Genomic DNA, 10,036 nt, shown 5'->3' with positions numbered 1-10,036 from the left:
AAAGGCTTCTCATGTTGAGAAGTTTTATGAACGTTGCATCTAACTATTCAGTTTTAGAAGTCTTATGTAAGCTGAACAAAATCATCAGGAGATGGCACACATATTATGAAGAAGACATCCCCAGAGTCAGTGTGTTAAGCCTTAGTTTGGTAAAAATTCTCACAGCCAAATAAAATCATCCTGAATAAAATACTCAGCACACTAAGAGCAAACAGTTTAAGAATAAACTCACTCATTACAATAGAGTAGTCTATCCATCTACTGCCAGACGCCTTAATCGCAAACGGGGTGGCCACAAACAAATCGCCTCCACGTCGCCCTGTCTCCCGCCATTTCACTGCCCTGCTCCCAACACCCCCCCCCCTCTCACATATACCTCTCCATTCCATCCCTCCGTCTCATCCTTGGCCTCCCCTTCCCCCTCTCCCTCTCCCCCTCCAACTCACTCACATACACTCTCCTCGTCAGTCTCTCACTCTCCACATGGCCAAACCACCTCAGTGTGTTTCTTCTAACGCTTCCTATCACATCCACATCCACACCACAACGCTCCTTCACATCCTCATTTGTCGATCTGTCTCTCCATGTGACTCCACAGGCTCCTCTTAAATAACTCATTTCCACTGCTTTCACTCTTGACTTGTGTCCCTCCAACAACGTCCAAGCTTCACTTTCATACATTAGTACTGGTATCACAATACTGTCATGTAGTAACTTTTTCACTTCCATGCTCACTTTCCTGTTTCTTATCACTGCTTTCAAGGAACCAGCAACCTTTCTTCCCTGTTGTACCCTTTCAAGCTCTTCACCCTCCAAACTTCCATCCTTACACATCACACTACCCAAGTACTTAAACGTACTCACATTTTCCATTTCCTCATCATCCAACCTCACTGTACATTCACTGACTTCACTTCTCTTGAAGACCATAACTTTACTCTTCCCTACATTCACCTTTAAATTCCATTTCTTACACTCTCTCCCAAACTCATCCAGCACGCCTTGCAGCTCCCCTTCGTCTTCACTAATTAACACAGTATAATCTGCAAACAACAATACAGGGAGTTTCCAAACACTACCCTCTCTCATTAGGGCCGCTACAACATCCACTGCCCTACCTTGTATCTCTTTTATAACTCCATCCATGTACAGATTGAACAACCATGGGGACATGACACATCCCTGTTTCAACCCATCCTTCAAATAGAAAAATTCACTCAGTTCACTATCCACACGCACTGCAGCCTTAGCACCCTCATACATACTCTTCACAGCATTCAAAAACTTCCCATCTACTTCATATATATTCTTAATACTTTCCACAATCCTTGTCTATCCACCCTGTCATATGGTTTCTCCAAATCCATGAAGGCCGCATACAATTTCTTTCCCTTTTCCACTAAAGATCTAAGAATGAATATCTGATCTACACAATCTCTTCCCTTCCTAAAACCTCCCTGTTGTTCTCCAACTAATTCCTGTTATTTCCCTAACTCTGTCAATAAGTATCCTACCATATACTTTTCCTATTACACTAAGAAGACAAAATGCCCTTGAGATTACCACACACGTCTTTTCCCCTTTCCCTTTGTACAAGGGAATAATTATACCTGACCTCCAATCCTCCGGGACTCTACCTTCCTCCCAGGCCAATCTGCACATCTTCCACATCCATTCTACTACTATCTCTCCCCCATGCTTCAGCATTTCACCACACACTCCATCAATTCCTGGGGCTTTCCCCATTTTGACTTTCTTCATTGCTTCCACAACTTCCATCCTACTGATTTCTTCCTGTCTTTTCACATCCCTCCCTCTCCCAGCCATTCCCCAGCCAGTTATACTCGCATTACTTTCATTCTCTATGTTCAACGATACATTAATATGTTCTCTCCATCTGCTCACTTTTTGTCTCTTCTCAACTAATAATCTACCATTTTTATCTTTCACTCCCCTACTAACTTCATTGCTATCCTGTCTAACTCTCTTCACCCCTTTCCAGAACATTTTCTTACATTCCCTCCACTTTACACTCAAATTCCTTCCAAATTCCTCATCCACCCTCTTCTTGTCCTCTCTTAATAATCTTTTCACCTTTCTCTTCCTTTCTACATATAAATCTCTCTTCCGTTTCTCAACTTCTTCCACACCCCTATTTCTCATCCATTCATTATATGCTTTCCTCTTTTCTGCCACAGCCTGTCTCACCTCTTCATTCCACCACGCTGTTCCTTGTACCCCCTTTCGTCTTCTCTTCACCTCACACACCACCACACATGCTGCACATATTAATTCTTGTGAATATCCTGCACACACCTTCCACGTCCCCCATCTGCTGCAATTCATATTTACCCAATCGTTCCCCCACTTCTTTCTTATATTCTGCCTTTTTCTCATCCTCTTGTAACCTTTCCACTCTCCTTGCATCTATTCCTTCCTCCCGTCCTTCCCTTCTTCTATTTCTCCATTTTACTTGGACACTGATTGTCAGAAAGCCCACTGCCCCAACCTCTATATGCTCTTGCATCCATTACACAACTTCGCATCCTTTCATCCACACACACACACATAATAAATCCTTGCCTTCCTTTCATTCAGTTCACCACCCACCCTTCTCATCACTGGCCATGTATACCTGTGGATCATTTTGTGCCTGAAGAAGGTATTGGCTATCACCAACCCCATCGAGACACAAATGTCCACTAAAGCACTGTCATTCTCATCTATCTCAGCAGGCACACCCCACTCACCAACTACTCAATCCACCTTCACATTCCCTGCTTTATCATTCATATCACCAATCAAAATTTTACACTCTCTCATTCCTTTCAAATTTTTCCACGCACACTTTCATATTTGTCCGGAACTCGTCTCTCACTCTGCTTGCACGATCCTGCGGTGGCGCATGGACGCACACAATCACCCACATATGTATTCCAACTTTCAATCTTACCCACACAATCCTTGAGCCAACTGCTCCATACTCCCTTATATTCTCCTTCGATCTGTTACTCACAACTATACACACTCCTTCTTTTGCCCTCTCATTCTCAACAAATTCTGCACATATACCCCATCCATACTCCCATTCCCTCACACTCTCACCTCCCCATTTAGTTTCAGTTAATCCACATACATCCACTTTTGCACCCTCAAGCACCTGGACAATCTCTCTCTCCTTCACCTCATCATTTGCACCCCTTACATTCCACGTCGCTATCCGTATCATGTCCATTGTTCGGTCCTTGGTCGTCCTCTTTGGTTAATCCTGGTCCGAAGCTTCTTGTTCGTATTTTTAGTTAGTTTTTTTCCGGGGAGGCACACTAACCCTCCGCCAACCTACTTGCTGTCACGTAGGGAACACGTGTCGGTTGGTTATAAGGTTGTCACCCAGCGATGTAAATGATTTCCTGGTTTACAGGAAATCATTTGGCTTGCCACTCGTTGTAGAGCTACCCTACAAACAGGGTACCACTACACTAAGTGGGTGGACGATGGGCGTCCCCACCTGGCTATTTCCTGATGGCTGCTTCCTAAGGATGTGCTTCAGTTTAGGGGTGACTGTTCTTAGTGAAGGGGTTAATTAAAGACTGTAATATAACCTTCCAGTTGGAAATTTTTCTCCAAAGGTGAATACTGCAAAATTGTCCGAAGGTAACAAAAATATATACCGGCAAATAAATAGCGTAAATAAAATATATTATCTGACTGCACGAACTAAAAGTGTATGGGCTCAAAACCGACACACTTTTTGTGAGCAGGAGAGAAGGAGAGCATTCATCACTGCGTGCAATGCCCTGGTCATACATGCTGGCTCACACGACTCAAGGCAAGAGAGACAGGACACTTACTCAAGCTACTTGTTGTTGACATTGGTAGCTGGTACACTGTTAACTGTCAACAAGTGCATGTATGGTTAAGGACTTCAGAATGTATGAGTATAATAATGTACAGGGAGTTATGCAACAGGATGTTAAAGGGGTGAAAACCAGATTGGCCCTTCTGTAATGGGGAAAGAATTAAGTTTTTCAGTGCAAGAGGTCTTTCCTAAGTGAAATATATGGAGATTAGAATTAACTGAAAGTGTGTTTATACTGAAGGGGTTAATGGACATAATTCCTAACCCCTTCAGGATGACAAGTCTTTCCATAGTTTAATAAAATCATGTGAAGACTGCAGGAACAAACAGCATCATGGTATGGAAAGGGTCAGCGCGGATACTGTCTAATCTTTTTAGTACAAGAGGATTTTCCCAGTGCTAAATAAAACACTGTAATCTGATGGTAGTAAGAGTACAAGACATGACTGTACTACATAGCATTAAGGAGACTTGATTAGAAATTCAGTAATTCTGTATATTCGTTCATTAATTTCAATTTCTCGATAGCACTTTCTAAATCAACGGAGGGCGCAGTGCAAGTACCGCCTGAACGATACAGAAAACAGGATGGTGCGTGCCAAGAGAAATTGGACGGTGCAAGTCTTCCCACCATTTGACAAGTCACCCCCTGGCAGCAATATAACCTCCATACAGGTAAGAATGGTAAAGAGTTGAGCCAAAATAAAAGTGGAATACAAGGTTTCGTAGCATTACATCCTCCACAGTTTCATCTGCATATTAAAGCGTATTGTGGAAAAAAGAAAAAAAAAAAATCATTTTGCTTCCTTCAAGGCTGGGCTACCATAGTCCAGAACATTTAAGGTTAGATGACCATCCTACTCTACTGATGGCATAACATGATAACCAAACCTCCAGTCACTTCATAGCGATCAAACTATTGCCAGGCCACCACTCCAACTGGGGCTTTCTAAACACTAAATCCCCAGGCAACAATAAAAAGTAAATAAAGAAAATATTCATCCCTGTAACCTCTCTCTCTCTCTCTCTCTCTCTCTCTCTCTCTCTCTCTCATACCGACAATTCGACCTAAGGACACTTTGCTCTCAACTGTGGTACTCGAAGCTGCCCTCCAATCAAAACTTTTTCAGCAGATGTTTGCCACAAATTCTCTTTATATATATATTGTTACGGAACAGAGAAAGATAACGTACACTTTAAGTGAGAACACGAAGAGTCACTACTGTCCCGCAAAGTTCCAGGTTCAAAACAAAAGAGCTAGGTAAAATTACAAGTTAAAGTTTAATGCTCAAACTAACAACAAAACATTCAGGACTCATAAGGACAATGTAATGGCAAATAAACAGGTCAAACATATGGTCAACTGCAACAGCCTCCACCAACACGAAATTAGCAAGAGCAAATTTATCTAAGTCAGCCCTGATAAAATGAGATACCAGATAATACTTAGTGAATGCCAGATAAATAATTACAGATACAAACTATTATCAAAAATGACTGACATAAAGAACCCCACACGAATTACAAAAACTTCACTAAGCCTACAAATTAAACTCATGCTATACAGTACAAGAAAAAATACAATAATTATACTCAAATTACACACACAGCTGCTAGATGGTTGGAGACTTCTTGAGCACTCACAATAATAATAATATCTGTACAGGGGAGGACAGAGATGTGAACAAAGTGAGGAGCAGATCTAAGTGGCAATGATGCAGAGACTGAGCTCATTATATAGGGGCCGGCAGAGCCTGATACAACTTGTAAAAGGACGCGCAAATGAAAGCCATGGGGACATAGAGTTCACAATCCCGCTCTGGACAACAGAGAGAACGACTTACTCTACTATAACGGTAGAAGGGGGGGACTGAGACAGAACACGCTCGTGATCAAACATGCAGCACACTGTGCGTTAAAATTACACAAAGGATGATGAAATCATAGGCTATGTAACAATATATATATATATATATATATATATATATATATATATATATATATATACAGTGAGAGACAGAGACAGACAGACAGACAGACAGAGATTTACATGACGCATGTTGCACTCCTATTGTAACCCCTTCAGTATAGCGATGCCTTATCTTCTTCACCGTGACTAATCCCTGATGATTTTATTCAGTCTGAAAGAGACACCTAGTAACAATGAAGTCTGTCAACCCTTTACCAACCCCTTCTGGATGGGGTGGCCTTGAACCAATCGTCTCCATGATGCAATGTTCTGCACTCTCAGACATCCCTTCCTCCATTTTATGCCATTCGTTCTGTCGGTCTATCTATAGCCAGACGCCATAATCACGTAAGGGGTGGCCGTTTGCGTCAGAGTTGGTTGTTTTACAGGGAGGAGCACTGACCCTCCGCGAACCCACTTGTTGACACGTAGGAAACACGTATGGGTTGGTTATACGGTTACCACCCAGCGTTGTAAATGGTTTCCTGGTTTACAGGAAACCATTTGGCTTGTCACTCAATGTAAAGCACCAGAAAAGGAAAGAAGAGTAATAAAACAAAGACGAGAAACATATGAAAAATGGGAAGAGAGGAGGGCATACATCGAAAAGGAATGATAAAGGTGAACGAAGAAGTAGGCAGCACTACATCAAGTGAGTGGATGATGGTCGCCACCATCTACCACACTGTCTATCTGTCTATCTATCGCCAGACACCTCAATCCTGTAAGGGGTGACCACAAGCAAATCGCCCCCATGTCGCCTTGTTCCCCGCCACTTCACTGCCCTGCTCCCTGTTCGCACCCCCCTCTTTCATACACCTCTCCACTCCATCCTTACCACAGAATACACGAAAATAAGTCAGCAAAAAAGGGTGATGTACGATGAAGATTCACCCTAATTCTTTCCCTCGGCCATTACAGAATACCAGTGAAGAACTCCAGTTAGCCACAGAATCTTATTTTGAACTAGACGAAGCCCTGATGAGCGAGGAAGGTGCGCACACAGCCATACACCTCTCGTTCCTCCTACGGGGGTACAGCGGCGACTTTGGAAACAAGCGGGAGGAGGTGTTCCGATGGACTGCCCGCAATGTCTTAAGCATTTGAGGGAAAGCCCATGCCCAGGAAAAAGCACTGGAATCAGGAACTGAAAAATTAGCTGCCTGCCATATGACTGGGGAAGCAATGGGTGATCAAGAATAGAGTTAGGATGATGGTGATGTTTAAATTAGAACAGTGTTGATGATGATGATGTGCCAGGGTGCTGGTGATGCTGCTACTCAAGATGGTTTTAACGTAGCTACGGAGATAAAAAGTAAAAACTAAAAGGCGATGTTTGACTCAAGGAAATGAAGAAGTAGTAAACAAATGATGTAAAACTGATATGTAAAAATCGGCATTACTAATATTAAGGTGTATATTATGCAATGTATAGGGGAGCTGAGGCTAAGGTATTGCATTCAAGAACACACAAGGGTGGATGACTGACGTGTGTCTTGTGGCAGTAGACAGACTGATTGAAAGATATTTTAATGAAACCACAATGAAACCATGAAACCACAGTGAAACCACAATATCTTAAATACATTGATTAAAATACGTGTAAAGTCAAATGGCCCGAAAGATAAACATAACGCACTGCAATATCTATATATGATCAGAAAGCCTCCTGCCACTTGTTAAATCCTTCACTTATGATACCTTTTAAATGTTATGCCTACTACCATGAGACAGTTTTAATCAGCACTGGGGAGATATTTTTGCTATATTGTATCCTTCAGTAACTACTTCATTAAAAGCCAATTCTACTGAGCTAAATAAAATCACCCGCGGACAATAATGGTGAAACAAAGAAGGCATCATACTACGGAAGGTGCTAAGGGGACGCGACCAGTCTGTTTTTTGCGGCATTACATGATAAAAAATAAAACTCGTATAACTTCTTGAAAATGAAACCTTTGCAATAGTTTTTTCTGCAAGAGTCCGCTAGTGGTGAAGGGGTTAATGAAGGGTAAATACAATCTTTCTAGTTTGACGTCTGTCCTAATAAACATCAGTGAAAGGGTTAAGGGCAGATATTAGCACAAATCTGCATCATATAAAGAATAATAAATGCTCTTAGGCTCCTTTGACCCACTCTCAGCTGAACACAATCGTCTGGCGGTGATAGAATGCTAGAGTTTTCCTGATAATGGTAGGGAAATATTGTTAATTTGGGCAGAGCGGTAGAGTATACAGTTGTCCCCGCCAAAAGAGCCTAAGTGGTGACAGTGCTGACATTCAGGCTTCCATGACTCACTGAAAGTTGAATAAAAGCGTCTGTCGGTAGTTGAAGTATACAAAAAGACGCGTCCTTGAGGTAGTAAATGACCGTGGCGCGCACACACACACACACACACACACACACACACACACACACACACTCGCCACCTCTTGAGTATATATATTTTTTTTTATGCTTAAATCTACTGGGAACATGAAGCGGTGCCAAGGCAAAGCAAACCTATCCCCGGCAGTCATTTTAGTGCTGACGTATAAACACAACAGGATATTTAGTCAAAGATGTCACGTATCATATCTGGAGTAAATCGGGTGAAAATTGACGATTTTATGCATATTTGAAATTTTAGGCCCGACCCACCTGACACTGACCCCCCTCCCGCTAACTGGAGGTGATCCCCCCTAATGTAATGAGGTATGTTATACGATGCAGATTTGAAAGAGGCACAATTAGTTTTTGGTTTCATATCGATATAAAGAATTTGAAAGGAGTTATGGCAAAAAAAAAAAAAAATAAATAAAATAATTTTGAGGGCCTACGGCCTGGGCCTTGGCCCGATTTGGCCCAAAATTTAATCATGTGATCAGAAAGTCATAGCCCATCATCCCAGTTACATTAGTCAAAATCGCACCAGCAGTTTTCGCGTAAATTTGTTAACAGACAGACAGACAAACAAACTGAATGAAAACAATACCTGTCCCCGAGCCCCTCAGAGCGGAGACGGGTAATTAGAAATTGAGTTGCCTCTAAAATTCATTATGGACGATTAATACCTGTGAAAGTTTATGGAAACAAAATGGGTTCTCATTTTTCTTTTGGCTGCAGAAACAAGTACTGTACAGAAACACTAGAAAGAGGCTAGACCATATGGTGCTTTGTTAGAATGAAGCACCTTGTGTGTGAGAAGCCTTAGGGCGTGACTGACAAACCGGGCCACTCCTAAGAGATGCTCCCTCATCCAAAGCCTCATACTGACAGTAAAAATATCTGCATTATAAACAGACATTTCGAGCAATCCAAACCCACAAAAAATTACCTTATGTTAAAAAAAAAAAAAATAACAAGTGGTGCCATGCACAACAAACCCCGCCTGACAGCAGTTACTTTATTGCTATTAAATTCTGACTCGTTCTGCCATTTAGTGTCAGTGCACAACACACGTCTAAGGTAATGACAAATGTTTTCAAGTTACGCTCTCTGAAAATCCGTGATCTTGCGTCTGACCTTTCAAGGTCACTCACGGTCAAAGGTCATGCTGCCAAATGAAAGCCCATGAGACTTCCTATATCTTGGTAATGGTAAATATCTCTGTCTTCAATGAGTTTCCAGTAATAGCCCCCTGAATATCCGTGACTTTGAGTTTGACCTTTCAAGGTCACTTACTGTCAAAGGTCAAAGTACCAATTAAAAACTCATATGCGATTTCTTATATGTTGATAACAATAAATATCTATCTTCAACCAGTTTTGAGTTATAGCCCCTGAATATCCGTGACCTTGAGTTTGACCTTTCAAGGTCATTCAAGGTCAAAAGTCTCGGTGGTAAATGAAAGCCCATATTACGAGTTCCTGTGTGTTCCTAAGAGTAAATATCTCAATCTTCAACCGTTTTCAAGTTATAGCCCTCTGAACATCCGTGACCTTGATTTTGATCTTTCAAGGTCATTCGATTACCTCCAAAATCAAGTCACTTTCTTTGGGGACCAGAGCCCACGTATCCTGAAAGTTTCATGTAGATTCATTCAGCCGTTTTCCGTAATGTTGCTAAAAACAAACAAATATACAAGCAAACAAACAAACGACCAAAAAATACCTCGTCCGGAGGTTATTTAATAAGCATTAGCGTTTTCCGAGCTGTCTTTATTCATCAGTTATATAAATCTCACTGATAAAAAAGTAACAAGTAACATTCTATACAAACACAATGA

The sequence above is a fragment of the Coenobita brevimanus genome, chromosome 86 (assembly GCF_032717465.1).
Source record: "Coenobita brevimanus isolate Jiangsu-jjx chromosome 86, ASM3271746v2, whole genome shotgun sequence".
In the NCBI taxonomy this organism is placed as follows: Eukaryota; Metazoa; Arthropoda; class Malacostraca; order Decapoda; family Coenobitidae; genus Coenobita; species Coenobita brevimanus.
The sequence above is the reverse complement of the archived record's forward strand: the minus strand, read 5'-3'. Positions refer to the sequence as shown.